The 12,000-nt window shown below is 32.1% G+C and overlaps 1 non-coding gene across 1 annotated transcript; it reads left to right on the forward strand.

Annotated features, from left to right (window-relative positions):
- The first annotated feature begins 3,669 nt into the window (after nt 1–3,669).
- LOC142523526 (small nucleolar RNA R71) lies at nt 3,670–3,780 on the forward strand. The gene has a single exon (XR_012814715.1). It is a non-coding gene; the product is annotated as a small nucleolar RNA R71 (small nucleolar RNA).
- Nucleotides 3,781–12,000: the final 8,220 nt, after the last annotated feature.

The raw sequence follows: 12,000 nt of genomic DNA on the forward strand, positions 1-12,000 counted from the left end.
GGCCAATAAAATCCACATTGTAAGATTTTTGTAGCTGTTTTATTGGATGAAAATGACCTCCACATGCTTCAGAATGAAAAAAATTTAATAACATTACTTACTTCATTGTCAGGTATGCATCGTCGAAAAATTTGGTCAGGACAATACTTAAATAATCCCAATAAAATTTTTTAACTTCTATCAAGAATTTATTCTTATCCTGTGAATTCCAATGAAAAGGCATTTTATTTGTCACAAGAAAATTTACAATGTTAGCAAACCAGGGCATAATAGTAGCATAAAACAACTGATCATCTGGAAAATTTTCATTTATTGGTATTTCATTATGAGATGATTCAGTCATTATTCTAGATAAATGATCGGCTACAACATTTTCTTTTCCTTTTTTATCTTTAATTATAATATCAAATTCTTGTAACAATAAAATCCACCGTATTAATCTTGGCTTAGCATCTTGTTTATTTGATAAATATTTTATGGCAGAATGATCGGTGTAAACAATAGTAGTAGAACCAATTAAATAAGATCGAAACTTATCTAATGCAAATACTACTGAAAGTAATTCTTTTTCAGTAGTTGAATAATTTATTTGGGCACTATTTAAGGTTCTACTAGCATAATAGATTGCATTAGGTTTTCCTTCTTTTCTTTGTCCTAACACAGCTCCTATAGCATAATCACTTGCATCACACATTAATTCAAATGGTAAAGACCAATCTGGAGGTTGTAAAATAGGTGATGTGACTAAAAGATTGATAATTTTTTTAAAAGCATTTTCACATTTCTGAGTCCATTCAAATTGTGTATCTTTTGTTAAAAGATTTGAAATTGGTTTAGATATTATGCTGAAATTTTTTATAAACCTTCTATAAAATCCTGCATGACCCAAGAATGATCGAACTTCTTTGACCGTTTTTGGTGATGTTAAATTAGCAATAACATCAACTTTGGCTTTATCAAGTTCAATTCCTTTTTCAGATATCACATGTCCTAAAACAATCCCAGATTTAACCATATAATGACATTTTTCCCAATTTAAAACAAGATTTTTTTCTTCACATCTTTTTAATACTTCTTCTAGATTTTTATGACAATTTTCAAATGAGTTTCCAAAAACAGTTATATCATCCATAAAAATTTCTACATATTCTTCAATCATTTCACTGAAAATACTTAACATGCATCTTTGAAAAGTAGCCGGAGTATTACATAAACCAAATGGCATTCTTTTAAATACAAAAGTTCCGAAAGGACAAGTAAAAGTAGTTTTTTCTTGATCTTCTAATGATATAGGTATTTGATAATATCCCGAATACCCATCAAGAAAACAGTAATAAGAATTCCTGCTACTTTTTCTAGAATTTGATCTAAAAATGGTAGTGAGAAATGATCTTTTCTAGTTGCATCATTTAATTTTCTATAATCAATACACATACGCCAACTAGATGGAATCCTAGCTTGTAATAACTCTCCCTTTTCATTTTTTATAACAGTGATGCCGGACTTTTTAGGTTACTTGTGTTGGACTTACCCATTTACTATCTGAAATTGGATAGATAATTTCAGCGTCTAATAGTTTTAATACTTCATTCTTAACAACTTCCTTCATATGTGGATTTAACCTTCTTCGTGGTTGTTGATATGTTTTAGCAATTTCTTCCAAGTGAATTTTATGTGTACAAATTAAAGGATTCATACCTTTTATATCTTTCAAAGTCCATCCAATTGCATTTTTATATTTTTTAAGTAATTTAATCAAATCTTCTTCTTGATTTGGCAAAAACGTGGAAGAAATTACAACAGGAAATGTTTTATTTTCACCAAGAAATACATATTTCAATTCTAATGGTAAAACTTTTAATTCAAGTTTTGTATTATCATCTTCTTTAAAATTATTTTTAGACTCAAAACTTTTTATTGAAAAAACTTCAGATTGTTGATTTAAGTTTTCTTCATGTATATTTTCTTCCACAATTGGTTCAATTTCATCATCATATTCATTTTCATTAATACTTGGTTGTTTACATAAATTGAACACATTAAGTTCTAGAGTCATATTTCCAAAAGACAATTTCATTATTCCATTTCGACAATTAATTAAAGCATTTGAAGTTGCTAGAAATGATCATCCCAATATTACTGGAATTTCATTATGTACTTCTATTGGTTGTGTATCCAAAACAATAAAATCTACAAGATATATGAATTTATCAACTTGAACCAACACATCTTCTACAATACCTCTAGGTATTTTGATTGACCTATCCGCCAGTAAGAGAGTAACAGAAGTGGGTTTTAATTCTCCTAAATTAAGTTTTTCATAAACTGAATAAGGAAGTAAATTTACACTTGCTCCCAAATCCAACAAAGCTTTTTTAATTTTATTTTCTCCAATAATACATGAAATTGTTGGACAACCAGGATCTTTATATTTTAAACTAGAATTATTTTGAAGAATATAACTTACTTGTTCAGCCAAGAATGCTTTTTTCTTCACATGCAATTTTGTCTTTACAGTACATAAGTCTTTTAAAAATTTTGCATATGAAGGTACTTGTTTAATAGCATCTAATAATGGAATATTTATCTTCACTTGTTTAAAAACTTCATAGATATCAGAATCACTTTTTTGTTTTTTATGATTTGTTAATGCATGAGGAAATGGTGGAGGTTTATTTGACTTATATACTATTTCAGATGATTTATCCTTCACCATATTGTTCTTAAAATTTAAGGTATCATCATTCTCAAAAGTATCAGGATTATCATCCTTACTCTTTGATTTTAAATGATCATTGTTTTCATTACTATATAGATCATTAACTATTTTACCACTTCTAAGGGTAATAACAGATTTTATTTGATCAATTTTTTTATTTTTTAATTCTTGATTTTGATTTTTAGGATTAGGTTGAGGTTGAGATGGAAATTTTCCTTTTTCATTAATATTAAGTGCAGATGCAAATTTTGCAAGAGTTTCTTTCAAATCACTCATAGATTGACTGTTTTGAATATTGATAGACTCTTGCTTTTGGATAAATGCATGAATTACATCTTCAAAGTTTTTTCTTGGAGGTGTAACATAAGGAATATAATTATCCTTGATGATTTTGGTTAGTTTGAAAATATTGTTGTGATGGTTGTGCATTATTATCATTCCTCCAACTAAAATTAGGATGATTTTTCCATCCAGGATTATATGATGGTGAAAAAGGATATAGTATTGGTTTTTTATAATTGTTAACATAATTTGCTTGTTAATGGAGACATTCTTTAAATGAAGGTAATGTTGGACAATCTTTTGTAGCATGATCATGTGTATCACATATATGACAAACAATTTCTTGAATACTTTTTAATTGACCACTCTTTTTCATTTCTAATGACTCAATTTTTCTTGCTAAAGATGCAAGTTTAGCTTGAATATCTATATCATCTTTAAGATTATAGATACCACCCCCATTTGTTGAATTATTTTTTTTAGTTGTTGGTGGTTCTATTGTGCCTATATTATCCCAATTTTGAGCATTTTCTGCTAATGAATCCGTATATTCCATAGCTTCATTTGGGTTTTTATCTTCAAAAGTTCCATTACACATGAATTCTATCATTTGCCTATCTTTAGGTATTAGACCTTCATAAAAGTGAGAAACTATTCTCCATGTTTCAAAACCATGATGTGGGCATGTATTAAGTAATTCTTTATATCTATCCCAACATTGATAAAACGTTTCTCCTTGTTTTTGAGAAAAAGTTGTAATTTGTCTTTTAAAAGAGTTTGTTCTATGGGAAGGGAAAAACTTTTTGAGAAATTGTTGTTGCATTTCTTCCCATGATCTTATTGAACTTGATCTTAAATTTTGTAGCCATGTTTTAGCTTTATCTTTTAAAGAAAAAGGGAAAAGCTTTAATCGAACTATATCCATGCTACAATTTTGATCATTATAAGTGTTAGAAACTTCCTCAAATTCTCTTAGATGCAAATATTGATTTTCAGAATCTAAGCCATGAAAATTTGGTAAAAGTTGAATAATTTGAGGTTTGAAGTTGAAATTAGATGCATCAGGAGGAAAAACTAAACAAGATGAGACATTAGTTCTAATAGGGTTCATATGGTGCCTAAGTGTTCTTAATTGATCATGTTCTTGATTATTATTATTATTATTATTATTATTATTATTATCATCTTGATTTTTTGAATTATCATCCATGTTTAAATTATTTTCAGATACTCGAATAAGTCTACCACTTTTTTTCGACTCCAAATACTCATACAAAAAAAAAACACAATACTTATAAATAAAACATAATTAACAAATATAAACTTAATTTATACCTCCCCGGAAACGGCGCCTAAAACTTGCTACTACTTAAATAATAATTCACCCAAGTGTAGGTTGTCTGCAAGTAATATATTTCGTAAGTACGAGATCGATCCACAGAGAGGTTATTTTGAGTTTAAATTTATTAATTTATAGATTACCAAATGCAAGAATGAAGTTTACAAATCATAAATTTTGTCAAGGCTTGAGGATTTATTCTTGGTTTATGTAATATTGTTTAACTAAAAGTAAAACAAAAGAAACCACCATAAATAATGGTTCCAAGAAAATTAAACACACACATAATATAATATAGTTCCCACTATAGAAAATACCGAATTAACCGATATTTTATATATGGTACCTATGATTATAATTATGACTATATAAATAAATAATTGCATAAAACAAATGTTAAATTAAATCATTATATTTCATTTAGAACAACCGGCAGAGCCACGCTATTGTCTAAATGAAATATATTGATTTAATAAGTTAGTTGCGGTAAAGTAAAAGTTAGTTGCGATAAAGTAAATGTTAGTTGCGATAAAGTAAAAGTTAGATGCGAAAAATAAAAGTTAGTTGCGATAAAGTAAATGTTAGATTGTTAGATGTTAGTATTAAATCATAATATTTCATTTAGAACAACCGGCAGAGCCACGCTATCGTCTAAATGAAATATTATGATATTATTATATAAATATATATATATATATAATAATAATAAGTGATGAAATATTTATTGTATCAAAATTAAACAACAAATCAAGATAACCACTTTAATGGTATCAAGCATTTGATGTAAATTGATAACAACAAATAATTCATTTTTATACCTACAATAAAAATAAGTTAGCTAAATGAAAAGAAATAAAGAAAGAATATACAAAATATAAACAATCTTACTTCACCAATAATGCATCCTCTTCACCTTGACATAATAGATTTAGCTTGCATTAAGCTTACTTTTGATCAACACTAAAATATCACTCATAGTTGAGAACATGAAAGAAAATATATTGGAACTTAGAACTTTGATACACACTCACACTATATTTTACAATGAGATAGAATGATTCTCAAGCTAGCACAAGGTCTCTATTTATAGGCCAAATGAGAGAAAGGGTCAAAATTTTTATTAATGCCATGTAGTTGCAATAGTATTCTTTGTCTCCTCCAAGTTCAATTCCATGTCCCTTCTTTCAATACTTTGTTCCACGACTTTAATCACCGAATTTGACTCTGCTCAAAACGGCAAACATATGGGGAATTGTCTGTTGATAAATTTGGCCACTTGGTTCACCTCATTTGGTTAAATATTGAAATAGTTATGATTTTTTTACTATATGCTGGTCATAGTAAAAGTAAATTTGTCCTCCTTTTGATATTTGCACAATTTGATCATCTTAAGAAATTTTTTAGGCAATCATGTCTTCTGCAAAGTTGTAGATAATTTCTCAAGGATTCCAAACATGTTTGAGTCACCTCCATTTGAATTTTCTAGCTTGAGTTATCATTATTTTACCAACACGTAGAAAACCTGAAAATAAAACATATTTAGTAAGACAATTAAATATAAACAAACAATACTAAAATAACATAATTTTATAATTTTAATGAAACTTAAATTTTAAAATACAGGTTTTAACATATAATAAATTATTAATTTTAAGTTTCATCATCAGTCAGTTGTCTGCGTAAGATCAGTTCAGCTGGTTCAGTTGCCTTTATAAATTTGTGCATTAATATTCAGTTAGGCAACTGTCAGTTTGATTATTTGGTCAGTTACTTTCAAACTGCTTGATCGAACAACCGAAATTTTGTTTCCAACAATAATAATGTACAGATTCGTACAGAATAAGAGATAATTTTACATTGAGTTTGAAAGAGGCAAATACATATTCGTACAAACATTTCAAAATGAAAATTTATATACAGACGCTCCTCAGACTATAACTGATGTAGGAAACTTAATCATTTTTTTCTTTCTTTTCAGCTGGTCTATTATCAGTTGGTTTATCCGGTTCACTGCGCTTCTTGCTTGTCTCTACTGCTGCTGGCTTCTTTGGTTCTTCCATTTTTTTTCAACACCCGCCACTTTGGAAAAAAATGAGGAATGATGAAATTACTTGATCGGAAACTTCAGCTAACTGTTATGCACAATGTCAATCTTCTTTGACAAACTGGTGTGCACAAAGTCATTCCTGTTGCTGAGTAGTTCCTGGGAATTGATCATTAGGAATTGTAACTGCTTCTCTTTTCATCTTTTCAACTGTAGTGAATAAAGCAGATACATCCTTAATCTGCTTTTTTTTCCAAGTACTTCATTGTATGATCTTTCAGTGTGTTCACACTCAAAGAATGTAGCATTTGAGTAGATTTGACCTAAGATATGTTTGACCCAAGATCTGTGAGGTTTGACCATATACTATCCAGCATCACATCAGTTGCTAGTGGTAGTTCAGGAGAGAGTTCTTCAGTTGTAGCCTTTTCTTTCCTTTTTCCCTTCTGATTGAATTCCACTACTTGTAACTGACCTGGAGCAGCATCTTGGTCAATATCTTCTGCCAACTCTTTTACTGTCTCTTCTTGAACTGAAAGATTTTGAGACTGATCCTGATGATCAGTTGCAACACTTGATGCCTTAGCAGTCTTCTTGGAGGAGATTAGTTTGTGGGAGGCTTCTGAAATAAAGAAAGCCTCAGGAACCACCAAGCTGGTTGAGATTAGTTCTAGTAAAACTGATGGTTCCTGGACTGAAGGTATAGTTGTATCATTAGCAGGTTGTTCAGTTCCCGATTGAACTGCTTCGGTTTGTGCCTCTGCTTCAGTTGTTTGGGTACTTTCTTCTATTTCCACTAGCACAAAAACAACTTCATCAGGAGCTTGGTCGTCTTTATACTGCTGCTGAATATCTTCAGCAACTGATAGTAGCAACTCATCTACATTGGCTAATTATATCTCTTTTTCAGTGTAGGTAGTTGGTTGAACTGCTGGTTCAGAAGCTGGAAAAACAATTAAAGAGGTTGAGGACGAGGGTTGAGCTTCTAAGAAGGATGAATGGATAATCTCTAGAAGCTGTTCCATAGTTTGTATCCACGCTGACTCAATTTCAGCTGGAAAAATTAACGGCTCCGCAACAACTCCAGTTTGTGTGAACTCCTCAACTGGTGTAGAGCTACTGGTCTCCACTGGAACATGCAACACCTTTCCCATCTCCCAATTCTTGACTTTCATCTAGAGAGTGATGAGATCAGAGTCAAGTTGTTGGAAGAATGTCATATCAGCATAAGCAGTCGGACCAGCTAGATCAGTAGTGCTTCTTCAACTCAGTTTTAATTCAGTCATCCTCTTGATTCTCATAAAATCAAATAAGTATGCCCTTCTTTCCATTGCCTAGGCGACTGAAGTAGCCTTCACTGCCTCCATCACCGTTGACTCAAGTGAGATGAAGCACTTAAGAACTGACCTCTTCTTGAACTGTTTGGTAAGGCTGACAGTTCTGAACTGTAACCATTCATCATAATGCTCTATTTTGAGCTCAGCATACTCATTGATCTCTTCCAGAATAAGGTCGATCTGAGTCTGAATAGCATTGTTAGGCCTTGGTTCCTCAGAAATCTTTGCCTTACCCTTTGGATAAGTTAGGGCATGTTGAAGATATAGTCCAAAACAAGTTGTGCCCACCACTTTTCTAATGAGCACTCTTTTCGACCATGCCTGTGGTATAATAGTTGGGCGGAAAACTCTGTTAATGGGAGCTGGAATCCAAATCAGCTTTAACGTATCCCCAGATTCAGTTACTATCGTTTGGGGATAGTCAGTTTTGGTCTTTGTCTGGAGCTCTGTTGCTGGTTGGACTAATTGTATCAAAATTGCAGGGAATGGTGCCTCAGCTTCGGATGATAGTAATATGAGCTCAGGTAGAGCTCCTGGAGTGGCAGCCGGCTTGATTTTCTGAGACCTCGGCTTCTTGATCAGTCGGGGAAAATGAGTATACTCTGAGTCACTTGTTGTCAAAACCAGTTTCCTCTTTTATTTCGAGGTAGCAGCTTTATATTTTGCAACTTTGTTCGTCTTAACAGCTGCCTCCTCGACTCCACTCTTCTTTAATTGAGTGTTCTGAGTAGTGTAGATTTTGAATTTGTGATTGAAGAATTGATTCCAGAGAAACCCCTGAATCCTCAAACAATTTGTAAGTTGAGATGCAAACCCCTTTGACTGCTTGGTAGTCTGAAACATGTTCTTCAAAACAGTAAACATGTTTGATGACCAGTTGATCTTGATTCCTTTCATTATAGTGGTCTTCACCTGAAAATTTTGCCATCGAGGCGGCGAAGAAACCGGCCTTGGCCAAGATGCCCTTGGCAGCAATATCTGCCAGTAGCTTGTCTAGCTTCAATTCTTGTTTGGCATCTGAAACTTTGATCGATTTCCCACTTGCAGAAAGAAGTAGTTGCATCTCTTCAATGTCAGCAGTAGCCACTTCAGATAAGCTTGAGATTCTTTCAGCTGGTAGTTGAAAGAGATAGCTGAGATAAGCTTCATCAATAATCATCGAGTGATTGTTGACTGTCATCTGAATCTTTCCATCATCAGATAGAGAGTTGGAATCATAGATAGATAGTAGGTCATACGAGTAAAGTTCTTGAGTAGCCTACACCGGAATTGACGAAACCTAGAAGTTTCAATATTCTCAGATACGCTTGGAACTGATTCATTAGAGATTGACATAATCAATTCGAAATTTATGGCAATAGCGTTCAACAAGAAAGCACGAGTTTGTGCCGCCATTTCAATCTTGAATTAGATCTGTAAGGAGAGAAAGAGAGAATGCAAGTAACTTGCTATGAGAAATTCGAGAGTTACAAAAATTTAGAAACTGTAAAGTGAAGTTTGAGATAGGCAGTTTCTAAATATGTCTCGTGACTTTACAAATTTTCGGACACATTTTAGTTCGTGAGTAGTTTGATCGTAAATATAGGTCATTCAACCGTTGTCATTTATTTTAGAAACTGAAATAAGGCAGCTACGCAAAAACGGGATTTTAGATTTAAAATTTGAATAATTTTAGAATTTGAAACTATTTAAATTTGAATAAATAAAAATTAAAAAATCCCAATCAATCACAATTTTTATTATAGAACTGAAACGAATTTAGAGTTAGTAAACTTATTTGATAAGATCAGTTGATTCAGTTATTAAATGATCAGTTTGAAAACGACTCAGTTCAGTTCATGAAAAATCGAATCTGTCTTATCAGTTAACTCAATAAAATTCAACATTCCCCCTAAATTAAGCATCAAGACAAATCAATAAGCCCTAAAATATTTCTAAAGTAAGAAAAACTTAGTTTCGGGTAAAGGCTGGTGAAGATATCTGCAACTTCAAGTTCAGTTGATATGTATTCCAGTCGAATGTCCTTCTTCAGAGCATGATCTCTGATGAAGTTATGTCTGAAATTAATATGCTTTGTCTTTGAATGAAGAACTAGATTATATGTAATCACAATAGAGCTGGTGTTATAACAGAAGATTGGTGTTTCTTCAACAATAACTCCATAATCCTTCAGTTGCTGCTGAATCTAGAGCAGTTGAGCACAGAAGCTTCCAGCAGCTAAATATTCAGCTTCAGTTGTGGAAGTGGCAATGTACGTTTGCTTCTTGTTGAATCATGAGATCAATTTGTCTCCTAGAAACTGACATGATCCACTTGTACTTTTGCGATCAACCTTACATCCTGTGTAATCTACATCTGAATATCCAACTATATTGAAAGAAGAATCCTTAGCATACCCTAAGCTCACATTTTGTGTGCCTTTTAGATATTTTAATATGCGCTTAGCAGCTAAGAAGTGCCATTGTTTAGAATTAACTTGAAATCTAACACATAAACTTACAACAAACGTAATATCAGGACGACTAGCAGTTAGGTATAATAATGAACCTATTAAACCTTTGTAGAGTGTCATCTCAACTGTAGATGCAGCAAAACATGTTTTCATGCCAAATTTCTTGATCAGTTCTTTCGTATATTTAGTCTGACTGATATATATACCAATTTTCAGTTGTTTTACTTGAAGATCGAGAAAGAATGTCAGTTCACCAATCATACTCATCTCAAATTTGTCCTGCATTAATTTAGAAAACTTTTCGCATAATTTGGGGTTAGTTGACCCAAAAATGATGTCATCAACATAGATTTGAACGAGTAAGGTATGATCTTTCTTTAAGAATTTGAATAGTGAATTGTCAAGTATTCCTACAATGAAATCATGATCAGTTAGAAATTTTGATAAGGTCTCATACGAGACTCTGGGAGCTTGTTTAAGACCATATAATGATTTGTTAATATGATAAACATGGTCAGGGAATAGATGATTTACAAAATCTGGTGGTTGTTCTATGTAAACCTCTTCCCGTAACTGACCGTTTAGGAACGTGCTTTTCACATCGATTTGATATACTTTGAAGTTCTTGAAGGATGCACATGCAAGAAATATTCTGATTGTTTCCAGTCGAGCTACTGAAGCATATGTTTCATCATAATATATTCATTATACTTGCCTATAGCCTTGTGTGACTAGCACTACAACAAAAACGCTAAAAGACAATGGATTTTATCCGTTGTCGTAGGTCATTTAAAACTGTTGTAACTGATAGTGTTGTAGAAAATGCGTGCAAAAATCGTCACCATCGCTAATTAGCGACGTTTTATGATATACTGTCGTTAATTCAGCGACGAGTTTTGACTAATTCCTCGCTCATTAGCGACGATTTAAGATAGCGACGGCTTAGTCAAAATTAGTGACGACTTAGACATAATCCGTCGTTAATTTTTTCAGTAAAAAAATAACTCTTATAATTTAATAAATCTACCAAAAAAACTTACAATCTGACAAAGCTAACAATATTTATGATCTTAACTAACACTTAGAAATTTACCAAGAATTGAAGCGAAAAAACTTACTTCAAATCAAAAATAAAATCGTCTAAAAGAGAAAAATTTATTGTAGATGTGTGGTGTGGAGAAAATTGGACCGAAACACGAAAATTTATAAACTATTTACGACGATTTTTGTTTAAGCCATTGCTATTTTAAAAATTGCAACAGTTTTAATAAAATCGTCGCTCTTAGCGACGGTTTTTGTTTAAACCGTCGCTATTTTAAAAATTGCAATGGTTAGCGACAGTTTAAACAAAAACCGTCACTAAATATTCTCTAAAATCATCGCTAATTAACAATGGTTCGCTAAAACCATTGTCGTTTATCCAAAAAAACACGCTAATCAACAACGGTTAACTAAAACCGTTGTGGTTTGTCCAAAAAACACCCTAATCCACAACGAAAAACCGTTGTCGTTTGTCCAAAAACACCTTAATCCACCACGGTTTTAACAAAAACTGTTGCTGTTTGTCCAAAAAACACGCTAATCCACAACGGTTTAAAAAAAAACCATTGTTAAAAGTAAAACACAACGGTTTTCCAATAAAACCGTTGTCGTTTGAGTGTTGTTGAAGGCATATTTTCTTGTAGTGTAACCTTGATTTGTTGCGCACAACTGAACCATCTTCGTTTAGTTTGTTCATGTGCACCCATTTTGTACCTATAATAGACTTGCGGTCTTGGAAACAAAGTACAGATATTGTTATGGGTAAACTTATTTAGCTCTTCTTGC

Source organism: Primulina tabacum, chromosome 13, assembly GCF_025594145.1.
Source record: "Primulina tabacum isolate GXHZ01 chromosome 13, ASM2559414v2, whole genome shotgun sequence".
In the NCBI taxonomy this organism is placed as follows: Eukaryota; Viridiplantae; Streptophyta; class Magnoliopsida; order Lamiales; family Gesneriaceae; genus Primulina; species Primulina tabacum.